The sequence below is a fragment of the Neolamprologus multifasciatus genome, chromosome 11, assembly GCF_963576455.1.
Source record: "Neolamprologus multifasciatus chromosome 11, fNeoMul1.2, whole genome shotgun sequence".
NCBI classification, from domain to species: Eukaryota; Metazoa; Chordata; class Actinopteri; order Cichliformes; family Cichlidae; genus Neolamprologus; species Neolamprologus multifasciatus.
Window position 1 is genome coordinate 27,066,666 of NC_140449.1, and position 25,579 is coordinate 27,092,244.

The window sequence follows — 25,579 nt, forward strand, 5'->3', positions numbered from 1 at the left end:
GCACATGTTTGTGATGAACAAGTAGAAAATGGAATAGGAAACAAAAATCAACATAATAGCACGAAAAGATAAGTACATAATACAACTTGCAAAGTACATGTTTAAGGTCAGGAATGAGCATGAGCGTGTACTTCAGCGGTAATTATAAATGTTGGCTGAAGGCAAAGTAATGCAAAAGACTGGCTGAGGCGAAGTGGCTGCGCGGGGCTAAAGCTTAAAGAGGAACTGGGCACCTTTTTTAGAAAAATAAATTTGTAATATACTAGCAGAATGAAAAGACCCTCTTACTGACAGTGCAGCAGGAGACACTGCCGAGGAGAAAGACCTCATCTTGTTCCAAAGTAACACTAATTAGAGTAGTCATATCAGAGCTCTGACCTTTAGTAGATTTACAGTTTTTAGCTTCAGTCTTTAATTTCTCTGTAAGTGAAGGTTCTTTTAGCCACAGTAACCAATTACTGCAACTAACTTTTGTCTTAATAATCCAATTCTCACTGCAAAAATGTTACACTATCACCATTCCCATGTTTTGTGACTTCAGTGAGTGACCATCATCTTGTAGTTCTTCTTGTACTTGGCTAACAAGCATCACGGTGCTGTCGCGGTGCAATTAAACAGAGCTAGCATGCTTCTTTGATTTTTTTCCTGGCTTTCTTGTGGCAAACTGTTAGAGTCACTGTGTTGTTGTTTTTATTTATTTTTTTTTATTTTTTTTGTTTTGGGGGGGGGGGGGGGGGGTTGCTCAGTATAACTAATGTACAAAGGGGGTCATGATGCATGGCTGAGTATGAATGGCCACAGTGGGATTGAGTGCATCATTACTCAACAGGAGGAGGAAATTGAAGTTAGTTTGATGGATTATAACTTTAAAACACGTTGGTGTATGATGCATTGTAGCATGGCCTGTGCGTGCACAGGTTTGTCTGTGCTCAAATGTGCAGTGTATGCCTGACTATGCACCTATCACCCACAGGCAGAGTCACTCAGACAATGTTAGTGCCTAGGCTGGAATGACAGTAATTTCACACCCAATTACAAAGCAGACCCATACTATAATGTCAAATGTTGGCACCTTGACTATAAGGACAAACACAGAAGGACACGTCGCCAAGCTTGTCTGGAGAGAGTGGGGCAGTTTATGCAAACATGTCTGACTTGGAGTACGTCTGGCTGGGGAAACCTGTCCCTGAAGTGTCTTCTGTAAAGCTACCAGTTGGGCTGAGATGCCCCACCAGCCTGTTTAGTATGGTAATGTGTGGAGATGCGGGAACAGGCACATTTTCCTTCTTTCTCTTTGCTCCATCTTTAAGCCCCCCACATTAATTGGCATGGCAGACGCATCAGTCACTTGGTTGTAATCACTGTCCCTCTGAGAACCCCACAGAGAAGGATTGAAGGGAAGCGGGACACAGGCAGAGCGAGTGAGTCTTTGGTCTTGAAAGGCTTGTCCTCTGAATTATGTCATCCCAAGAGGTGCAAGGAAGCATAGAGACAGGGAGGGGAAAAGCAAGAAAGGATGATATGGAACATGGAGGGATAAGAAAGAAAGAAGCTGAAGAGGAATTGTGATATGAGCTCCCTGTTGCCAGGAAAATGGAGGACTGCAGATGGAAGAAGGCAAGAATGGGAAAGAAGTAGGAGATTCATATGGGGAATTACGGACGAAGATTGATAGCTGGATCTGTGGGACTAGGTGTGGTGGGAGGTGTGTGTGTGGAGGGGTTGTTAGGATATTTGATTGATGTGAAAAAGATGAGATGGAAAAAAGCTGGGCGTGGTAGGTCAGAAGAAGACGAGAAAGGTCGATTGACGTTAACACTTTGCCTGTAATTTAATTGGTTTTCATCCTGTGCAAACTTTTAAAATTGAGAAAATATGTGGGGATAGATGAGCTTTAGATTTTAATTTTAAAAAAGGGATTCTTTAACCAGAACCTGCTCATTTAGTTCATTCCCACCGCTGACACAACCTTTGCTGCTAGAGCCTCACTAGTTAACGTTATAACATCCTTTTTAAGCACGCAATTGTTTTTATTGCCGATTGCTGCTGCCACAACGTTCCATGCTTGCAAAGTACCTTGAAATAGAGAAAGTGCATTAGAATCTGAAGAGAAGATGACAAAGAAAAGTTCGACAAGTGAAAAGAGGAACAAAAAATGTTTAACGGAAGGAAAAAAATAAGAAGTGAATAGAGGGAGACTAAAAGTTTCTCCCTTTGAAGGTCAAATTGAAATGAACTTACCCCTGCTAATGATGAATGTCTGGGCAAGTGTGTGTGGGCATACATGGGCATATATACATGGATGTGTTTCCTCATAGGCATGGAGTAATAGTAATAATAAATGACAAAACAAGGCACAGGAAGAGTCACCTTTTGAGAACGGAGCTCGAGCGCGTCAGAGAGTTCGGCCTTGAAACCAGATGAAAGCGTCGAGCCGAGCCGTAATAGATGATGGAATTTAATCATGTCTGCTGCTTAACACTCTCTCCTTCTTTTGCGCTCACTCTGTTTCATTGCTTTTAAAATGCAACTGCTATTTTTCATTCGTTTTAATTCTCCACTCTATCAAATTTTTCCATCATCGCAGCATTCTTACTTTCTAGATCCAAGTCACTGGTGTTATTGAAGTATAATGACAAAAAAACATCAGCATAATTACTTTATTAGAGAACTGATGTCAGAACGGTCAGTCATGTTTCATGTCACATCATTGCCTTAGTTAGGGTCCGCTGTTTGCCTTGTGGCCTTGAGGAGGCTTTTGATGCTGAGCGCTGTTAATTTTCCTCTCTCGGAGAACAAGTTCGGCCCCTCACTCTGCAAACGATCCCCTTCTAATTAAAAAAACAGAAGATGAAAATCTTAACGATAGCACTTAAAGAGCATTCCTTAAGCCATTAATCACCTACGTATCGAATAGATCTGGGTAGCAAAAAGCAGAACATTTAGCAGTGGCAAAAACAAAACAGTTTGCTTCATTATCATCAAGAGTACTTTTGTATCCATTTCTATCCATAATTGTTGTACTTAAAGCAGCAACTCATTAATCAATGATAAATCTGTTGGGATTACTGAACTCTGACTCAGCAATAAAGGCGCTGCAGACAGGTCTATAAAAGCACTTCAGTCTGGTGAAAATGTTAGAAAAGATAGGTCCACACCGTGAAACACTTTGTTCAGAGCCTGAATTGTTGGTCTCGTTCCAACAGAAATGTGGGATTGATGAATAACGGGTTTCTGAAGGTAGGTATCTATCAAGGATAACCACGCCAAGTGCCACAGTTTTAAGCTTTGAGCATGTCTGCTTATATCATCTTAGCCACTCATGAGTTCTCTAATGGATTCTCTGCCCTGGAAGTCTTGGTCGCTCGGTCTCTTTTATTGTTTTCTCCTTTAACCACACTAAAGCACCTTTTCTTTTTCCCCCCCAGTTGTTGTCTCACTTTCTTTCTTTTTTTTATCCAGTCTCTCACAGTGAGAGACTGTCTTCCCTCTTCAACCGACTATTTGTCTCGCACCGTTTTACCTTCTCTCTGCTTCCCAACTTCAGTTCAGTTTCCGTCTACCCAGCTTGAGCCCATTCAGCAGTAATGAGTGCAGCTTAAGGTGGGGCTGGCCTGAGGTGAGCTAGAGAGAGGCGGGGAGGTTAATGAGGAGAGGAACCTTGCTTTTTGCCCGAGGTGTAAAAAGGGAATAAGTGGATGAGTGAAAAGAGAGAGAGAGCAAGGCCAGGGACACAGACAAACAGACAGGTAGTTCTTACATTTGCAGAAATGAATTTAGCAGATGCACAAATGCACTCCTGCCTCTCAGTGTGACTGTAGTCAAGCAAGACTGGCAGTGGGCTGTGTGCAAAATGAGAGCTATATGTTTAAATTAATAGTCGCTTTTTAGGACCGTGTGAGCATGTGCAGCTCTTTTAGAGTTGTAACGATCCATAAATCATCTGTGATTATTATCACAGTATCTATAATTTGAGTACAATAAACAATTAAGCCACTGGGAATCATCAGATTTATTATTATCTGTTAATTGCTTCTCCAAGGTTCCCCTAGTTAAGAAAAGTAAAAATCGAATGATGATACACGCTGTCAGACACACAAGGCAACCCACACAGTCCAGCAACTCTGCCAAGAGGAGGTGAAAGAATAATGGTACTGTAGATATTCTCATTTATCTTAAAGATCACTAGGGACTGATATTACCATGGCTTTAATGAAGAGAGGAAATGAATTGTGAATAAAAGAGAATAAATAAACCAAAAGAGTTAATAAATGATGATAGTGTTATTGATGATGCTTTTATCAAAGTATAAATTAGTCCAAAGTAAGAACATTAAACTAACCTAAAAAGAAACTTCTCCACTGGCGTCTAGTCACCTATAGGTGACATCCATTTCTCTACCATCCTTCCATCGCTCCCTCCTTTCTCCCGTAACTACTCTCATCACTATTTCCTTTTTTTCACTCACAAATCAATCTGCCTCAATTTGTGCAGAATTGATTTCACCATTTCTTATCATTGACGCAATTCTGCAATCCGCTCTCGCCAGCTCATCCAGTCCATTCGCCTCATATGTTTCACTCTTTTTCTACTCCTCTATCGCATTCTCTATCTACCCTGCTCTAGTTTCCACTGCAACTCATTACATATGTGCTTCCTTTGCTCTGTCCTCTTACTTGGTAACCTCCACAGAGTTCTGGAGCAATGTCTTGATTGGATGTGGCTGGCATTGCTAAGCATTCTGTGCTGCAGAACTGGTGCTGCGCATGCAATATGTTGGCAGCCATTAGTTCATTATCAGCAGAGTGCTGATGTGGCTGCCGTACAGTTTTGCAAGAAAGATTACCAAGTGAGAATGTTTGTTTCAAAGTCAGAATACTGATAATAAGAGATGCTCGAGTGAAGCGACAGAGTGAATCCATCATTTGCCAAGCCTTTAGCAGCAACACATGGAGCAAGTTTTCAAAGCAGAGGGAAAAATTGCCAAACATGTAAGTACCATATTGACTTCTGTTCATGGCTTAATGAAAAATCCAGTACATTCCTCTCAGAAGCAATATACAGCTATGTCTCGTTGCCTTTCAAAATAATGAGTGCCTGGATTTTAAAAATGCCTCCTGCCTGTGTTTAAACAAACTAAAGAGATGATTTCTGACAATGAAAAATAAATGCAACCGTGGAAGTCAGATAAAAAAAAAAATCCACTGAATGATGAATGAGACCTTTAAACCTACAAAAGCATGCTAAACATGCAAGTTGTTTTGTAGTAATAACGTCAGTGCTGCCTCATAGTATAACAAATGTTTTACAAGAACCAGAAAGGGCAGCTATCGATTCTTCCAGCTTAACCCCCAAACTATTTTGAAGAAGCAGCTAAATGGCCTTGCACACGAATGTGCTGTGTTTTAATTCTTTTCTTTGATAGTTGTGTCTCAGCTGTTCAGCAGTTGCTTGGAAACATTTTTTAATTCTTTTTTTGCCTCGAGAAGTACCGCAGTGTGGGACGTGTGATTGATGGGGAAAAATGAAAGAGAATTGATAAGCAGGTTTCCACTGACAAACAGAAATGTATACAAAAGTATTAACACTCATCATCGCTATAAACTTCTCATCAGTTTGTAGACTTACCAAAATTCTAAAAGAAGCTAAAGTCAGCTGTTTGTGCAGTTCAATCAGACAAGCATTTACTGCTAGATTTATTCATTTCCCCTCAAAACTCGGCAGCATCCCAACACTGTGATGGTCTCCAATGTATTAACGGAGACCTGTAATCAATCTGTGCCACACTGTATTTTCTCAGAAGGTTTCTGCTGTGTTTGTAATGCTTGCAAAGAAAAAAGATTTAGTGGAAGAGAGGAAAAAAAACAAGGGCTCGAATTGTGAGATGAAGGAAGATAAAGCACTGTGTGAGCTGAAGTATTAAAGGTTTCAACATGACTTTAATATGCTTACAGCGCATTCAATTCTATCCAGACACAGATTCAGCACTCTAGATACCAAACTAGTTGGCTTTTAAAATCAATTACTGCACAGAACTGAATACGCTAAGTGGAATGGAATGTGCCATTAAATGTTTGATTGTTTATGGTGATGCCATTCATTTCTTGGCTGTGCCTTAACCCATTTACCATGGCCTATCAAGAGACATTTAAACAGTCGTATACCAGATATGCTATACTGTTAATGTCACGGTTCTGGCACATTTGCTTTGAGCTTGGACCGATTCCCAGCGAAATCATTAATCAAAGTAGGACTGTCATCAGCATCGCTCCTTGATTATCACACACTACCGTAATTAATGTATTGATTGTTGACAGCGCCAAGCTTCTCTGCAATTTGTGTAAAGGAGTTACAGTTTTGCCCTTCCCCTCTGCCCTGCTTACTGGTCACATATACCCCTCATTTCACCCAATAATTAAACACATTCTACCCTTCCAAAACATGATTGAACATTTGTCAATTTGAATCGAACACCTCAGCGGTGATGCAGTATCTGTCCTGACTCTGAGACGGTGCCAATCAATGATGCATCACCGGCTTCTCAACTTGTCCGTCCGTGTTGCTCTGCATTTCAATCACCCAGCTGATATCCATCTATCTCTCAGCCCCTGCAGCTTTTTCTTCCATCGCTTTTGACCTCCCTCAAAATCTCTTTTCTGGATTCACATTGATCAAGTTTAACCAGATGTCGTGTCCAAGTTTTGGGTGTTATTTTTGAACTGTAATGTTCTTAGCGAAATGATACAGGACAATTTGGAGTGGAAATGAACACTGAGACCGAATGCTTTGTCTTGTTTGATAGAGTTGTCATGACAGGACGGCAGATGTTGCTATAATGCCGTTCACTGAAATTTCTGACACTAACAGATTTGCAACTCAGTGAGAATCTCATTATCATGCATTTGCAAAATAGCATCACCTTTAGGATAATCTATTTTGGCATTGAGACCATGGCAGTATGCCACCTGTTAGGAGGCCACCAACTCTGAAAATCATTTTTTATGAGACAAAATTATTGAATAAAAGGATAATGGAGGTGTTACCATTACATTTGTCTTATTAAGTCCAAAAGCAATATTGTGTCTGCCACTCAGCTCCAAGTGTAAATCTTTAAAAATGCATCCAAATATATAATTAAATTTTCTAAAATAGATGGGCACTTTGCTCTGCAGCCATGCTAATGACTCGTGTGATTCTTAGAATGGGAATATTGGCTGGTTGACTCAGACTGAAACTGAGAAACTGAAACTGAACTGTTGAAAGAACTCACATTAAATTATAAAGTTATCTTGTTTCTCCATACTCCACACTTGTTTATGGCCAAATACCAGAATAATTACATGTCCACACTTTGTGTTAATGCGTAAACATAAGTGTGCTATATACTGTAAAGATGTTACAAGGCAGGTCATGAAATATCATAAACATACCTGATTTATAACAAACAGATTTCTTCTTTATCTTCGTCAGGTCATGTCATGTTGACCTTTTCCCAGACCAGTTACCGTGGACCTCAGACTTGCAGAGAAAGCAAACATCAACTTCTGTGTAAAACTGTCTGAGTGTTCTTGTCAAGGATCATCACCAGGGGGCTTCGGGCTGTTTCCCAGAGACCAAACAGCAGTTTTCATTGGATGACACTGCAGAATATAACTACGAGGTGAGGCATCAGGCAGCGGGAGCACAAACATTTGCTTGGTCATCTTTTTTTGCGCACTAATAGCCAGTTCAAGTAGAATTCCTCAGGTTCTACTGAAATGTCCTGAGGCATCTGAAGGAGACATTTTGCATTTTGGTGCAAATATGATGTGTAGCGTAAAATGCCGGTGTACGGCTCATTACAGAATAAAAAAGTGTTTTTTTTTAAGCCACACCAACACAGCACCCATACTAGTCGCACACTCTAGGAAAGTTAAACAAATAGTTAGAATGGGACTTCTAAGGAACAATTTACAAACAGCAGCCACAATCAAAGTATTCCATCCATCCATGCATCCATCCACCTATTGAACCATTTATCCAGCTTAGGGTTGTGTAGCAGATGGAGCTATAAGGTGAGAGCTGAGATAATGCTGAAAATAGACAATTATCAACCCACGCATTAACACCTACAGCCAATTTTGAATTGCACATTAAAAAGAATGCATTTGTGCTAAAGGAGGGAGACAGAGTGTTTAGTGCAGTAGTCATAAAAGGCCTGCAATACACACACACACACACACACACACACACACACATATATATATATATATATATATATATATATATATATATATATATATAAGCAGAGCATACCTAGACAAATAACATATAATCGTGTTACATGTTAACATATCAGATATACCATCTTGATACTTTTACTTATAACAATTTAAGAATCGCAGCCCATGGTGTGGCTTACTTACATGTGTTCATAGCGCTTTGAAAATGCAGGAAATGGCAGATAAAGATTCTAAAGGCTTTGGCTCTAAAACATCAGTTCTGTTATTTTCATGACTATAATGAACTATAGAATAAGTGGGGGAAATCAAGGTCTTATTCACCTGCTTCAAATGTTATTATATGATGGTTTTGACATGTCCTTTTAATACTTTTGCTTGTTTTTGTGCTACAAGGTTTCCTTGTTTCTTGTTGTGGTGTTTACTTTGTGCCGTTGTTCCTTTCCCTCGTTTACTGACCATCTGCCCCACCTTAAGTGCTTTCACATGTGATTTGTTCCCACCTCGATCTCAATCAACCCTCTGTGGATATTTAACCTCTTTCTCAGTTATATATCCTAGATTTATCTCCAAATCACTCCCTGCCTCCATTTCCTAATCGCTTTTCCTTGAAAACACCACAAGGCAAAAACATATCAGCAGCTTATGGCATCAAATAAAAATGAACACTCACATGCCATTACTGCCACAAGTTGGTTTGTTTGATGATGTGTTGCTATGACTTATGGGATGGCCTTATCGCTTTTCCTTTCATAAAGGATGTGCCAGTGTATCCTGTGCTAAAATAAGAAAGCACTGAAGCACCTTTCCAAATAGTCTGCTAAGCAGAAACGTCTGGGTTACTTCACTCAGTTAAGAACTTTCTGAGGGAAATTTGCGAGCACATCCTTAGTGTCTCTCACCAAAGATGCAGGAGGGGGAGATGAGGAATATACACGAGGAGAGAGAAGCTGTGGCAACAGCGTTGTTTAACTGAATGAGACATCTTTGCTTCTGAGCTGTCATTTTGAAGTCATGTCAATTAAATATGACCGTAGGCTCAGCTGCATCATAAATTGTTCTAGCTCAACAAATCAATAAACTATCGCTGTATTTTATGATCTCAGAGCATTCATGACATCTTTTATATATGGGACTACTTCTGATTAAGTTCCCAATACGGTATAATATGACACGATATGAGGCCAATTTTAATCACCCACACAGACGTACAGTGAAATGCAGTTCAGTCATTTCAGTCATGCAGTTGATCAACTAACTGAAACGAGCTATAAATACAAAGGACTGATTTTCAGAAGACTCCTCCTCCCACTGTGTTGTGTTTATTGCAGCTGTGTGTCATGCTGTCATCAACGGTAAGAACATTTCTGCAAAGGACACACCTGTGCATCCTCGATTACAACTAGCAAGTCTGCTGTCTCAAATCTCGTCTGTCCTCCAGATGCATTTTAGGAATTGCAATATCACTGAGACACTCTTCAGCATGGCACACTGAGATTGATTTCTGGGTCACAGGACAGAGGACAGAGGAGACAATAAGGCACAAATTAGAGATATGAGAAAAGCCTTTAGTTTTGTCTTTCACTCTGTCTTTGTCAGATTGTCTGCTCGCCTTCCTGAGTCTACCTCCTGTGTTCTCCCGGGTCTCTGCTTTGTGTTCCTGCTCTCACAGTTTGTCTTTAGTTTAGATTAGTTATGTATTTTTTTGTCAGTTCATCATATTAATCAGAATCAGGATGTATAAGATGATTTATTAAAGGTATGATGTGTAAAATGTCAATACTAGATATCAATACATTGCATACTTCAATCTACTGGATTATGTCTTGATGCATGCTCAATCATCCAGGTAAGTAAATCTCCAAAAGTTGATTGTGTTCATCTGGACGTAGCGTTTTCAGTGGGAGAAACGTTTCGTCACTCCCACTGTCAAGTGACTTCTTCAGTCTCAGCTGACTGCAGGTTTCCCCAATCTTATAAACGGTACATTTGCATAATGACTGAAACCAGCCGACTTTACCCTTCCTAAATCAAGTGTATTATCCTAGTTATGGAGACCATTCATCTGTAGTGAGTGTATACTGTCAGCCTGCCATTTACCTTAGCAATATGTCTGGTGTCGATGTCCATTAACTCTGGAGGCGGCTGTCTGTCAGTAAGTGCTGTTATTTTTGCCGCTGTTAGCTGCTGTTAGTCAGCATTAGTCAAACTTTCTTCAGAGTAGATCTAAAATTGCTGGACTTGGATGGTTAGCAAATAAACTCATATGATGTGCGAATGTAATTGAACTGTTTATTAGAGGAAAAATGTGATTTTATAGGATACTCAAGCCTTACATTGCTCGGCATGAGTTAGCTTATTATCAACTGTTGTTCTGTAGCTAGCTTGCTGATGGGAGGCGGGAGAGTCGCGTGTCTAATCTGCTGACAGTAAGTAACTGCAATAATATCAAGAATAAATAAAAATGTTTATACACGTTTTCATGTGTCAGAGCCCTGACTTCAGCTCAGGAAGTGAGGCTTGAGAAGAGGAGGAAGAGGATGAGGTGGAAAGGGAAGAGGGAGAGAGCAGGACAAGAAAGACATGTTATATGGGCATTTATAGCTTGTCTGTGATTTTTACATTAGAAGTGACATAAGTATATTGCTACTCTCTGTCTACATACATAAAAGTATTTGAACTTGTGATAACACATGTATTTGTTCTTTTCCTATTAAATAATCTCATAAATTGCTAACTGTATCCGCCTATAGCTTTTTGTGTCATATTTTGAATAATACCTGACATTAATAGCTATTATCAGTTGATATTACTTCTATAGCTCTAGTTAGACTAAAACCTCTACCACAACTAATCAGTATAATGACAGTGACATGACTTTGACACCTGATTTTAAAATTAATGTTTCACAATGTCAGTCTTTTGATTAGGTTTGGAGAACAAAACTACTTAATAAGGCACTAAATAAGTACTAAGGTACTTAATGAGTACTAACAATGACTTGATTGGAGTTGGAAAAACATCCACTTTTCACAATATCAACTTCATTCTACAAACATTTTCAAGGATAGCATTTAATAACTTCGCAGAAACTCTTCACTGACTTATTCACTTGAAAAGGTTGAAGTGTACTACATGTTGTTTTCTGTTTATCACAGCGAGATAACACACCTTCTGGATTGGCAACAAAAACGTCTAAACAATAACTATGAGAGTGATGACAGGCGATAATGGCTTTTCTGTATGCTGCTTGTCTATGTGGTGATGCTGAAGCAGTTGCTCTGGTGCCAAGTTCCACATGACTACACATTTGTTACATATATACTAAGAAAAATCATACATCGCTGTTAGGCTCTCACCACCTGGTGTGCTTAGTTTTCATATTCATGGGCTTGCATGTGTTGTAGTATGCATATATTCAGCTGGCTGAGATGCACATGCAAGTCTAATATCTGGTGTCCTGGGAAAACAACTGAAGTTGCAGAGCAACAAAGTAAAAGCAAAATAGAGGGTTAACTCTGACTTGATCATCATAATAATTGTTCACTTTACCTCAATTAAGACAAGCGTGCAGTGATATATTAATCCTACAAACAGCTCAACAATGTTCAAACACAGATTAACTGAATAAATGTCAGGAGAATTTATCATCACTCTTTATTTACTGATTTTGTCAGTGCTTTCAAGTGACCGCTGGGATTCACAGTCTGATTCTTTGTGAAATGTTCTTTGCTTTGATCTACATCAATTGCAAACTAAACTTAGGGAAGCAAAACCAAACAATATCTAACATCACAAAGAAATATCTCAAGAAAAAAAAGCTTCCTTTGTAGCTACTGTCTATATGGAAGAAGAGATTTTAGATTTTACTTGATGCTGGATTCAGTCCATGACTGATTTATGGCGGGCTTTCTGGGCAAAACTCTTGGCGCAGAAGAACTGTGGAGAGTGCTACTCAATGTAAATTGGTGTGTGAATGGGCACTGTGACCTTTGGAGAAGTCCTCCCTGGGAAAGTGGAGAAGTGTTCACTGATCTCGTTCTGTGTCCCCTTTTTTTCCCTCCAGTGCCTTCAAAAAATCCTTCCACAGCAGAAATGCTTGCTACGCTGTCTTGTGATTGACAGAATAAAAGTGGAGAATCTGATTCTCCGGGACTCCTCTGGTCCTTTGTCTTTGAACTGACGTGACACGAGGTCTTGACACTCTAAAAACACTGCTTAGAATTTGACTTTTTTAAAAAAAGAAGATGTGCCAAGCTTCATCGGTAGAAAGTGGCTTTGGCAGAAGGCGTCAGTGAGTGATGGCCCTCATGTTCAGGCCCAAGCATTTAAGGCTTGCTGTGAAAGGTTTCTCACTGTGAAGGCAATGAAAAAGCTGCCTTGAGAAAAACATTTCTCTCAAGGTTTTCCAGATAGACATGTTTTTTTTTTTAAGGCAGTTGCATAAGCACATTGCTCTGCTGATTGCGTTGTGATAAAAATCACAAAATTCAAATGGGGATATACTCCCAGGATACACTAAATGAAAAATGTGGGTGACAAAAAGTATTTTATATGCAAAATAGCTCATTATATTCCCAAGAGCTTGCATGCTTGTACATGTCAAATGCATTTTCAAATAATCACTATTCTCATGATATGGATTCTGTTGTCTATCAGATAACATTTGACATGAGTTTGCATCATTCCTGTCTTAGGAAGATGGGCTGAGCTGCTAAATAGTGCCCTAAAGGGACAGAAATGCACCTGTAACCCAAGACTGCAGCAGGTGTTGGATGCTGAGCCTGCTTAAGGAGGCCAAAAGTGCCAATTTCCCCACAGCAAAGATTGACTCTGAGAGTGGAGCAGTATAATTCTAGCTTCAGGCACCACTTCTGGGTGGCTGCTTCCAAAAGCTTAGCTTCAAGATGCACTGCTGGTCTTCCATCCAAGTAGGATGCATTTCCCTGCTGAACTCAGTCTCCTCATATTTCTGACTAAGAGTGTGGCTTCAGTTTGCTCCAAATGGTTTGTGAGTCACACAATCTTGAACCCTTATAATTTACTGCCAGAGAAAAATATGTTTAACTCATTAACATCCATGTGGCAAAATTAGCTCGACTATGGTGTCCAGTTACACAATCTAACTGTCAGCTGAATAAATATTTTAGTTTCTTTTTTTTATAATAAGTATTTTTAACTAGCTGTAAGTAACTTTAGGAAGGAGTTCAAATTAATATGAGGTCACAAGGGATCTGATACAAGTTAGGGTCTGACTTGAACCACAAACTATAGAATCACAGGCAACGTTTTCATACACAAGAGAAAAAGATATCAAGTAATTATAGGTTTGAAATACAGAAGTCATAAAGCAGGAACATATCTTCTAGCTATTGTTACACAAATGAGTTCAAAGGCAAACTCAAAAAGACATCTGACCAGTTAGGGTGTGCTTATTATTCATTCATCAGACATACTCACCCATCAGAGGTCAAAGGCTGTTCACAAAATGTGGCTCTTTTCAGTTGTCTTAATGCAACTGTAAAATAAATCAAACTGAATTAAACAAATTTAGTTATTATATCTCCAAATTCCTCATATTAGCAATATGGGGTCAATGTTGTCCTTGCGTCTGTGTGGCTTCTCTCTGGTACAGTAAGAAGGCATTTGGTTGGCTACGAGTATGAGTGGTTGTCTATCTCCCTGTGTTAGCCCTGCAATAGACTGTCGACCTGTCCAGAGTCTACCTTATCTCGCGCTCTATGACAGCTGGGGTAGGTCATAGATAAGCGGAAGAAGATGGATGGATGGTGTCATGACCGGCTAAACCGGAGGCTAATGGACTCAAGCGCAAGAACTGCACAAGGACAGCAGTGTGGTCCTTGTGGTTCACACACACACAAACACACAAACATTAGTCTTATGGTGGAGAGGGGATAAGGGTCGATTGCTTGCGGCACGCAATAACGGTTTCCACTGCACCGGGCAAAGTGCATCGCCAGTGCGCCAGCGAGGAGTACTGTCATCGGTGAGAAAGAAGGAGCCATCAGAGAGTGAGCAGGCAGGTGTTAGTTTGAGGAGGACGATCAGTGAAGGATGCAGTTGAGTGTCCGATTGGTTAAGGAAAGAGAGATAACCAACGTTCTGTGGAGAAAGGTGAGTATGATGGCTAAACCACCGGCAGAGGCAGACACTAGAGATAATGAACACATTGTTTGTTCTCAAAGGAAATTATTAATAAAGGATCAGCAAAGAGACTGGCCTGTTTAGCACAATGAGTTAAGTGATAATTTGACAAGGTCTGAGTGGCTGAGCTGGTCCCATTGCACTGCAGCTGATTAAACTGATGAGGCACAGGTGGTGCAGCCAGGGAGTGGAAAAGGCTCCAATTCCACCCCTAAAGGGGTGGAGAGCTTCTGCACTTCCAACACAAAAGATCAAAACACAGATAGACCAGTGGCAGACAGTAATGGATGGCTGGATGAATGAATATGAAGCCAGTGCAGAAGTCCCAAAAGCAACAATTCAACAAGAAATGATGATTTGATACTGCCTCTAAAAAGTCCAACTCCAGGGAACAACTTCATCTATAGCTGGTTTGGCCCTTCACAACAAATGTACAGTGGGTGAGTTATTTTTTTTTTGTTTAAATCCCTATATTTGGAATTTTTCAAGGTTTATAGTTAGGTGTGTTAAAATGTCAGGTGTGCCGACACAAGTAAATGTAGCCAACAGCTGTCTGCTGAGCTCTAAGTCCTCTAATTTAAGTAATTGAGCTGGACCTCTCCACTGTGTTTGTGGCGCTGATGGCTTTTTAATGGAAGTAATGCAACTTGCTGTGAAGTATACTCTCACAAAGAAGTCTGTGGTCATGTTTTGGTGTGTGAAAATGAAATTTTAATAGTCTGCGTTGTACTCATAATACACTTAATAGCTGCAGCTTGCTAACCAGACTTGATAGTAATAGTTGATAACTTAGCATTCAATCCTCTCATTTAAATATGGTCTGTCAACTGAAAAGTTTTAAAGATCACAAATGTCACGGTGGTCACATCCGTCCTTCATATTCTTATATTCAAAAGTACATGTGTACAGAATAGATTCTTAAAAACAATAAAATTTCAAATCACATGGATTTAAAATAAACTCAAATGCTTATCATCAGCCTAAATTACAGTTTGTATTTAATAACATCTAAACTTAATCATCTCATGTATAGCATTATTAGGCCTATTCATTTTTGTTATTTCAAAACCTCCTGAGTCATTCTCAGCGCTCACACACCTAGTGATTCAGATCAAATCAGAATAATAAAAGGCGTGCCTACATTATAGATTGGTCTAACCAAAAGCTAACACCATCACCCTCACTGCCTGCAAGGACTCATTATTAATGTATTATGCAGAAATGAATACCGGATGCTGGACTCTTCAATTTAAGGCCTGTAGAGCATACACATTAGTATCCTTCATTTGTAACATTTGTAACCAAGCCTCCTGCTGCACTGCACACACATCAATAGGAGAAAACATATATATATATATATATATACAAATATATATGTGTATGTGTATGTATATATATGTATGTATGTATATATATATATATGTATATGTATATATATATGTATATATGTGTGTGTGTGTGTGTGTGTGTGTATTGCTCCAATATAATCCATGAGATGAGCAAAATAATTAATAGGATTTAGCTAAACCACTAAAACTGCCACCTAACCCAGCACGGTGAAAAGCCACGCCCACTGAATTTTTGCACCAATCAAATTGTTGACTATTTGGATCTAAATTTTGTCACATTCGAGAATATTAATGTAGGAGACGCAGTGGCTGTCAACAAACAGAATATTTATTTTGAGTGATTACATTTCATATATTCATACGGAATAAATAAGTCAAAGCAAACACCTGCACCTTGTAAAGTAACTGCGCTAACAACAAAAGCATCCATTTGACTTCATTGCATAAAGAAAATGATTTATTATAGTGACCACTTCCACAAGTCTTAAGCAAAAGCAATTTAACATTGTAATGTTGTTAGATTACCTCTGAAAGCAGCATATTAGAACCCAGAGAGATAATTTCAACAGCACAACAGGAGAGCTCTGGGGAAGGTGGAAAGTAATTTCAGAATAAGTGATCAGCTCATCTGGCTATTGGCAGATATTACACTCGGGAGATTTGACTCAACCTCGACAGTGACAATGCAGGTGACGCGTATTAAGAGCTGTGCTGAATATTTCACTGTGATCTAAGTTTGATAATGAATAAAAGTGACCTGCAAGGCCATTGTGCATTCTCACCTAAACGTCACACTCTGTCAGCAATACCGGCTATGCACAATGACATGCTGTGCCCTGCGGCAAAAGAGAAGAAAAGAAGTAAATGAAAAAAGAAAAATAGGCAGACACTGGGCAGAAGCAGAAGGCTCTGTATTCAGAACAAAATGTTTCACAGTGCAGTGATGGAGGTGAAGCAAGGTCTTTACTAAATCGAGAGGGAGGCGGATTAAGTAGCATTTTTGACAGGCCAAACTCTCCAAACAGATACATATTGTGGTATAAAAGAAAAGAGGACCAAACATGTTATTTAATTCACAAATTATTAAACATTTTGTTTTGATGTGGGTGAAGTTAATTGGAAATTCTAGTCAGTAAATTAAATTGTGTTATACTAAAGAACAACGTCCTCAAATTTGTTTTAATTATTAAGTCCACCTATAAAAGTGCATGGATTGGTAGAGGCACAATGTAGATTGCGCAGTAAATGTATTAAAGTATTAAATGCATGCTGGGCACACATTGAGCTGTGATTAGCTTTACGGCTTTATTGCTGAGCTGTGTCCTTTTTACCTTGACTACAAAAGGAAGAAAGGGAACATCATAGGTTGTAAGTCCCTCAACTACTATTCATTCGGCTGCCTGATAATAAATTGGAACTCAAGAGGGGTTATAAGGTGTTATAGGCTCAAAAAGAAAGTGTGTCATGTAAGGGCCTGGCTTTGCAGCTTGTCATCAAAAGGGGGTTGGGGGGGGGAGTACAAATAAAATGAGAAATTGCTTGCATTACTTGAATGATAAAGTATAGTGCCTATGTGCTCGAGTGTGTGTGATTTCTTGAAGTTCGGCTCTGCTGAATGAACTTTTTCTTTTTCTCATCCAGCTTTATTTCAGGCTCTGCAAGGGAAGTCTTTGGTGATGACAGAATATTTTAGATTTAGAAAAAATCTGTAAGCCACTGAAGAACGTTGCATAGGCCCCCGAAGGATGGAAAAACAGACAAAAAAAGTTTACTTATTGCATCTGTAAAGTTGAAGCTAAGCTTGTTCTGTAATCTGTGGAATATTTTTAATCTACCAAATGTTGAAATACATTTTGATTTAATTAGCAGAAGTCTAACTCTTTACCCTTATCTACAATAATAACAACATAATTCTGTCGTCATCACTCTGGCCCAATCATTTTCTGGCCCGCGTTCTGTGAACCAATCAGTCTCTGTTTCATGTGTTTCTAATGATAGCTAGATCAATTTATTTGTTCCTGTCAAGAAATTTGATTACAGCAGAAATCATTACACATTTGTATACACCATGTCAGTGGCGTGCAGTGACTTTTACACAAAGGCAAGCAGAAACGACCCCCGTTGTGCTGCCTGTCAGTACCCCACCAGGACGTCTTCACCTTTCTGCACTCCATCCTGGCTGAAGACTTAAATCGGTGTTAAATGGATTAGCATTACTGCTTCAGTATATGTTTAAGAACAATCTAATTTTAAGTGCTTTATATTCTGTTTAATGTCCAGCATCATATCCTATAAATCATACGATTATAGCGGCTGTCCTGAAAAAAAAATTGTTGCTCATGAGCTCAGAAACACTGATTTACAAATGAATTTTTTAAAAAGTGTATTAAAATGTAACAATAGCAAAAAATGAACTGAATTAAAAAGGCTTGAGCATTGGGTGACGTGGTTAACTGTCAACATTTGCTAGATTCAAACATTCTCATAGATGCTAACCTGAAAGTGCTGGTGACCCTGCACCTGCTCAACTTGCCTGTTTTATTAGACCGAACATGGTCAAGGCTGCTGTCTCCTCTCCATCATGGTTAAGCCATTCCTTGTTAATCTACTATAGAAGAAACAGAATTTTTCATAGTCTATGCTGGCCAAAGTGTTTAGCAAGAGGAACCTCATCTGTTACAATGCCAAATTACTGAGGCTCATTCACTCACTAAATGAGTAAAACAAGTGTTCTGTTCAGGAACATTTAATATTTATTATTTACTATAATTTATGCATATGTTGGTTGTTGCTGTGGTTTGTCAGCTGTGTTGTTGTTGTTGTTGTTGTTGTTGTTGTTGTTGTTTTTCAGCACGTATTGATGCAGATTCTGCTTTTTTTTTCTTGCTTCTCTCTCTATCCATCTTCTTCTCCATTTTCCCTCTCCCTCCCCTTCTGTTAACTTTCTCTCCAACTTCTCTTTCATTATTCTTTTCTTTTCCATCTCCCAGTCTTGTCCGCTGTAATTGTAAAAACCCAAAACAAAAAACTCCTAATAAAGATCTAATAACTATCAAGTGGACCATTATAGCAAATACCAAAATGGTCCACTTGGAAAAGTTAATCTGTTGGGAATTTTTTGGCCTTCAGGCAAGAATTCTGGTTGCTACATGGACAGGACAGGACAAAAAAAATGAATCAACAAAAAACATAAAGCACATGATGTACTGCGGCTTTCACTCTCCTTGTATTTTAGGGACGATTTTGGCCAGCTTGCCAGCGTATGTGTTGCTCGTGTTCAGAAGTTTGATGGCTTGAGGAATAAAAGACCATTTGGACCTGTTTTTGGTGAGCAATAGCACTGTGCAGATGGTAGAAATTCAAAGGAGGAGGCAAATGGGTGTCTCAAATCACTCACAATGTTATTTGCCTGGTCCCTATAAATGTTTTCTAAGCTTGGTAATGCAATTCCCACCAACTTACCAGCTATCGTTACTGTCTTTCTAATTGCATTTTCCACACCTCAGAGGCAGTGTCATTCCCCCTGTCAGGTCTCATTCGTGCAACCTGCATCCTTCCCGCCTCCAGCTCATTCTGGCCAGTTAGAGACCCTCATCCAAGTCTCCACCTGCCACATTTCTTCCGCTACAACCAGTGTCGAGATTCCGGGGGGCCCTGACCTACTTCTACCACTTTGGACTCCACTCTGCTGTGTAACTTGGCGTAATCACCAAACAACTTTTTACTCAAACTCTGTTCTTCTATAAATCATGTCCAATTTTTTCGAATGATCTGTCCTTATTGAACTGATTCTGGGGACATTTGGGGACAGGAAAACAACCTTTGAACACAACAATATTTATAATTTGATACAGAGGTCTCGTGAGCATGAAGTAATAGTTCTCATTTACTCCTGGTTTTGGTTGCCACCAGGTGCTGAGGGAAATACCTAGCCACTTAGCTGCTGAATGCATCGCTATATTCACCTGCCAGTTCCTAATCGTGTTTGCTGGACATTTGATAGTGGGCAGATAAGGGCCAGTTGTTTTTAGACTACAGTTGAGTGCACCATCTGAAATTTATATCACAGCAGTGAGAGTGTACCAAAAAAGCAGAGTTGAAAGAACATAGAGAATTGGTTATATTAAATATAACTGCAGTCTGGTAAAAATATCTGTCTTTGTTAGTACAAATGTCTAATGAATCAAGCTTCTTTAATGCATGGCTTCTTTTTAATCTTGGTAGGGAAGGAATAGGCAGCATTTCTATCAAATATATATATATATATATATATATATATATATATATATATATATATTGTGTCAGCTTGACCTCACAATAATGTACCTTGACACTGCACAGTGGTTGAGACCTTTTAAGACTTTGAAATTAAATAACATTGAGTCTCTTTAGATTTTCTGATAAATAGATCCAACATCCGCAGCTATAAAGCCAATTTTAAATGTCAAGCTGGATTTTTAAGTAAGTTTTCACTTTTATGTTGAGTACTACTGATAGTTTAGATTGTCAGCTCTGGATTATGAAATATACCAGCCTATCTTTCTGAATACAGAGTTGCATTTCCTTCTTCCCTAGGATTTCTGCCCTTTTTTCTGCCCTTTTTCTATAATTTTTCTTTCTTTTGACCACATGGGCACATATTTTCTAATGGCGACAGATGACATTGAAGCCAGGAGGTCTTATCCCTCCACCTTGGCATATGTCAGCTTCTGCAACACTCACCTGTTTCACCAGGATCCGGGAGACTGGGCTTCAGTCTCTAACTACTTTCCGCTAAACTGTCTGACTTTCACTCAGCGTCCTAAGGCTGTCCATTTCAGTGATTCAGACTGCAGCCTCTGTCTTTGTCACTGTCTGAGTGCATTTAGGGGAAGCAAGGAAGACACTTCCATTGATATGGCCTGCAAAGCACATTGCCAGCCATCAGGCAAGTCTGTCACACATCAATGCTTCCTCTCAGTGTTGTACGGCATTTAAGTGCATGGGCAAACTCATGTGCATATATAGTGCAAGGCTGCAATGTGAACAAACTGCAAAGGCTTTGGACTGAGTTTGTCCTTGTTATTACTATTACGTTCTAATCAGTGCATTTTGTTGGACACCTTCAACTTGGATGGCAAAATTAATGGTGTGCAAATTAGTTTGATGGGTAGTACACAGAAATCAGACTCTAAATCAAGCTCAGAGCAACATTTCTCATAAAGAGTTCATTTATCAAAGTGTTAATGTGTTATAAAACATTTAGCAAGTATTGCTTACACATACAGAAGAAACAGAGCAACATAAGCGTTCAGTTGGATCTCTCTTTCTCACCACCTGTTGAATGAAGTCCAATATTCACTGGCACTTTTGCCACACTTTAGTCAGCCAACTCCTCAGTAAAACAGCTGCCTCCCTCTGGCTTCCTGGGTGTTCGGATGTGTTCACTAGCCACTCAAATAATTTGGCTTGCCATCATTTCACACTGGGCAGGAAGCCTACAATCAGATTGTGTGTGCATGAATGTGGCTGCCCACAGTTAAACATGGAGTTTTTGAGTCAGAAGTGACTCAACAATATAGAACAGCAAACTAAAACAGTAAGTAGAAGTGGCTAAAAGGAATCTAAAACTGTAGTTATCGTATACTGGCGATAACGCCACAGTTATAACTCCTTCTCTTTAACTGTAAGTCTGAATGCAGGCTTCTGCAGGTTCACATCTGTCTGATTCAGCAAAACACAAATGCCTTCATTGATTTCACCACCATTTGCCACCACTTTTCCTGGCACAAGGAATATTGAAAGAGTAGACGTGACAAATTCCCTGTGGATTAAACTAAAATCGAGCACTGCAATTATTACAAACCACTTGATACACCCCAGTTAAATTAATCTTTTGTGAATTGGATTTTTCCCCTATTCCAGTCTGTCTTTGTTATATATTTCATTATTTCTTCTTATTCATTCATTATCACATTTGTAACTCAGTTTGAAACATGTGCTCCTTGTGGTGTACCATCCACATATTTTCTGTCTGCATTAAAAGTCTGAAGCTAGGAACCAGCCAACGTCTTAAATCGCTAAACTCTGGCAATATTATGTTAATATAATTATGTAAAAATACAAAAGTATGTGTTATTACTCACAGTTTATCTCACACACTAGAGAACCTATTACCAACTGATAACTGCACACAAATGTTATGTTCTATTAATTGTTGATGAGTGAACACAATCTGGTGTAAGGTCCCAGCTATATGTAAAATACAGACAGATAAAATATATGATGTCGATGTAAAAAACAAACAAACAAAAAAAACCCCACACTTTGCATCTAAATGTATGTTTTTACAAACTGATTTACAGATATTTAAACAAAAATCAACAAAAAAAGCAGCCTAAAAAGACAAAACCAGACCTCCCTCTCCCCTCCTCCACTTGTCTGTGGGAACACTAAGGCGTTCCCAGGCCAGCTCCTGAGTCTGCCCCGGGGCTTCCTGTTAACCTCTTCCTTTGAATACTTTCCTGTATTTTCTCATTTCACCCCTGACTCTTCTTGTCTTTTTCCAAAGGCACCAAACGCCTTCTTGGCAGTTACCCTCAGCAGTACAGCTGTACCTTCGCAGTTGTCTGGTAACTCTTCCCCACCACACAGTCTTTCTCAACTCTTCTCTGAATTCAGCACAACGTTGTTCTTCTTCTTCAACTTTTACCACTAAATCCTTGCCTCTGCCTTCACCCTCTTCCTTCTTGATTTCCAAAGTCATCCTACAGACTAGCGTTTGATACTGCCTTGCTATACTCTCCCCTGACACCACCTTGCACTCTCTTCTCTCCTTCAGATGGCAACTTTTCTAGAGGATAAATCCAGCAGTGTACATTTTCCTCCACTCTTTTACGTAACCCTATGTTCCTCCCAATTGTTGAAGTACCTACCACAGGAATACTCTGGTTTGTGGCCCCACATGGCTGGTTTTATGTCTTTACTGTAATGTAGTTTTTAAAGATTGTATATGATAATTTCTTTTAATTGTTGATAAAGCACATAAGTTTGTTAAACTGTACAGGTTTGGCTATGCTGTTAAAATTTGCTGGTGTGAAAATCATGGCCACTACAGTTCTATATGAGTATTTGCATACTCTTCCTGAAATTTGCACATGTAGTTTCCATACATTTATTTCCGGTTTTCCATATGTTTTTTTTTTTCGCCAGCCGACCAACATTACGATGCTAAATAATGTCATTAAACCATAATGAATGAACACAATTCCCAACAATGGCAAAATATTCCAACAATCCTTAGTTTCACATGATGAGATGCTGTTAAAAATCTTTCTGCCCTCTCTTTCTTTATATATATTTCTGTAGTTTAGTTGTTAAGCATGGTTCAAAGTGTAAAGTAAATATTGTTATAATTACATATATTAAGAAAAAACTCTAGATTGTGTCTTAAAGTTGGTGTAAGTATGGTGCAAAACTGTGCAGCTCACCAAAAGCAATACGGCATAAATACAGAAAACAGAAGATTTTACAGATTCCCATTTAAAACCTCCTTATTCCCCTCCCATGTCAGTGCAGATGTAAACTGCCACCCCTCCCTGGGTGATCTTATTATTCCTGAGTTAATGGGCCTTGTCTGTTCCTTCTTCTTTCTTTTAGCTGGCTCTATAGAGCCCCAAACCATCCCTGCTCCCACAGCCCACTCCTCTCCATGACCCAACCGCACATATCCTCCAGGGCACACTCCAGTGGGTCCCTGGATCAATTCATTTCATGCCCTTCACTCCGCAGGCCACAAATCTCTCTTTCATTCTTTTGCCATCTTTCCCTGTGTACACTATCGTGATCTGCTTGATGTACGTTGTCCCATTTGCCGTGCCCGTGATGTCAATTTCTGATGTCGGCGCTTTGTTTGTATCACCTCCCTCGGCTCCTCCTTTCATATCAGTTATTTTCTTCTTTCTTTCCTATTCCTTCGCTTCCTCTCTCACTTATCTTTTACAGCTTCCTCCCTCTTGCACAGCTCTACTATCTGTTTATCCTTCCTCTTTCTTTCCAAATCCCCCAATGTGCTTTATTGGCATGTGCAATTCATTGCCAGCACATTTCTCATGGTTGAGGTGCAGCACCACATTGAAATATAATATAGAATCTGTCATGCAAAAACATTACAGGAAATAAATATTTATTCTCTACTCTTCATCGCTGCTGCCTCCATCTTCAGCTGTTCCCCTCCAAGACCCCCCTTCCTCCATCTTTCTGTCTCACTCTCTCTATTTTCTCCATAATTTCTTTGACTGCACTCGCTCCAGCCTGCATTGGGTTAGGTCCAAACCTGCGCCTGTGTTCAGCCGGTGAGGAAAAGGCCCTTGTTTATCAAAGAAAAACACTTCTGAAAAATTGATGCTCCATATCAAAGACCTCGCTTCTTTATGAAAAAAAAAAATCAATTTCTGTGGTGCAAGCCAGACCAAACAACCATAAAGCTGATATGTGTTTGGCAGTCTATGTGGGAATGGTTGAAACACTACATTTAAGCAGATAAAAAGTAATACTGCAGAATGTGAAATGATGAAACACCAAAATTATTACAACCGTCAGTTGTCATGTATTATTTCACACATCTTTCTAAATTTGTCCTCAATGTCTTTGTCAGGGGCAATACATATGTGGAGAATCTGAATTCAAATATCAATTATGTTCACAAACAATAACACAGGATTGGGCTCCTTGATTACATTGTGCCAACTTGTTTTATTGCACTTCTGTTTTTTCACAAGGAAAAATGAAAACACTTTGCTCAGGCTGAACTAAAATCAGTATTGAGTTAATTTGCTTTCTATGGCAGACACCCACAAAGCAGCCCAAACAATTATAACCTAATCCTAACAGCAAAAGGCTTTGTGTAGCTATCTTAATTAGAGTGCCCATTCTTTATCTCGCTCTTTCTCCGTTGACTTCTCATGATTTACCTATTCCTTGATCCTATCTGTTATATTTCATCAGTCTCTCACTTATTCCTCTCTCCCACTCTGTTACCACATTGCCAAAGCTGATTACAATTCCATATTGATTTCTTAACCTTTAGGTCACATAGCCCGATCTCTTGACCTCATTCAACCATTTGAGCCTGTCTTCAAAGCACTGTATTACTGACAGGTCCTGGTGTCTCAACCCGCCCGATCAGCTGGTTGACACCGTGTGCAGTCATGACTGGGTCCTGAGTGACAGCGAGGCACTACCTGGTAGGAATAAAAACCAGTCAAGTAGAGAGTTGGTTCCCACAGTGCCTGGAGCTCTGAATCAGCATTGGGATGAGCGAGACAGGACATCAATCACAGTGCCAGTGTGTGTCAGGCTTTCTCTCCGTTCTATGTAGTTCTCTGCAGAATCGACGCAGGTTGTACAAATGAATCAGCGGTGCGATAAAAGCTGGATGACAATAGGTTTTTAGGTCTTACAGGATGATGAATCTTTAGTGGAAGACTGGCTAATGAAGCTTGTTAGTTTGATTAGTAAGTGAGCTATGGATGAACTGCATGAATGTTTATGCATTGTACGCTATGCACATGCTGGTTTTTGACTCTTGATGTATGCTAATGCACTTGCGGTGTTTGCACACATGAGTGACTGATCCCCTCTCCTATAAATATGTTCAGCAGAGCTTTCACTAGCATTCATATTTGATACATATTCAGGGCACATCAATGTCAGCACGATATATGAGCACAAGAATGGCAAGGTATTTATGATGTTTGTCAATGTATGTGTGCAGGCGCGAGAGTGAGTGCATCTGGATTAAGGAGGTATTTGCTCCAATGCTGCCGTGTTTTCCCAGGCGTTCTACCTGTCCTTGTTACATGACTG

General features: G+C 39.5%; 1 long non-coding RNA gene across 2 annotated transcripts; it reads left to right on the forward strand.

The window, feature by feature from the left end:
• Positions 1-13,840: 13,840 nt before the first annotated feature.
• Positions 13,841-19,999, forward strand: LOC146508659 (uncharacterized). Of its 2 annotated transcripts, none has more exons than XR_014876932.1 (3): positions 13,841-14,824; positions 18,969-19,060; positions 19,240-19,999. It is a non-coding gene; the product is annotated as an uncharacterized LOC146508659 (long non-coding RNA). The 2 variants fall into 2 exon arrangements; XR_014876931.1 differs by having other exon boundaries at positions 14,039-14,824; positions 19,264-19,998.
• The last annotated feature ends 5,580 nt before the right edge of the window (positions 20,000-25,579 follow it).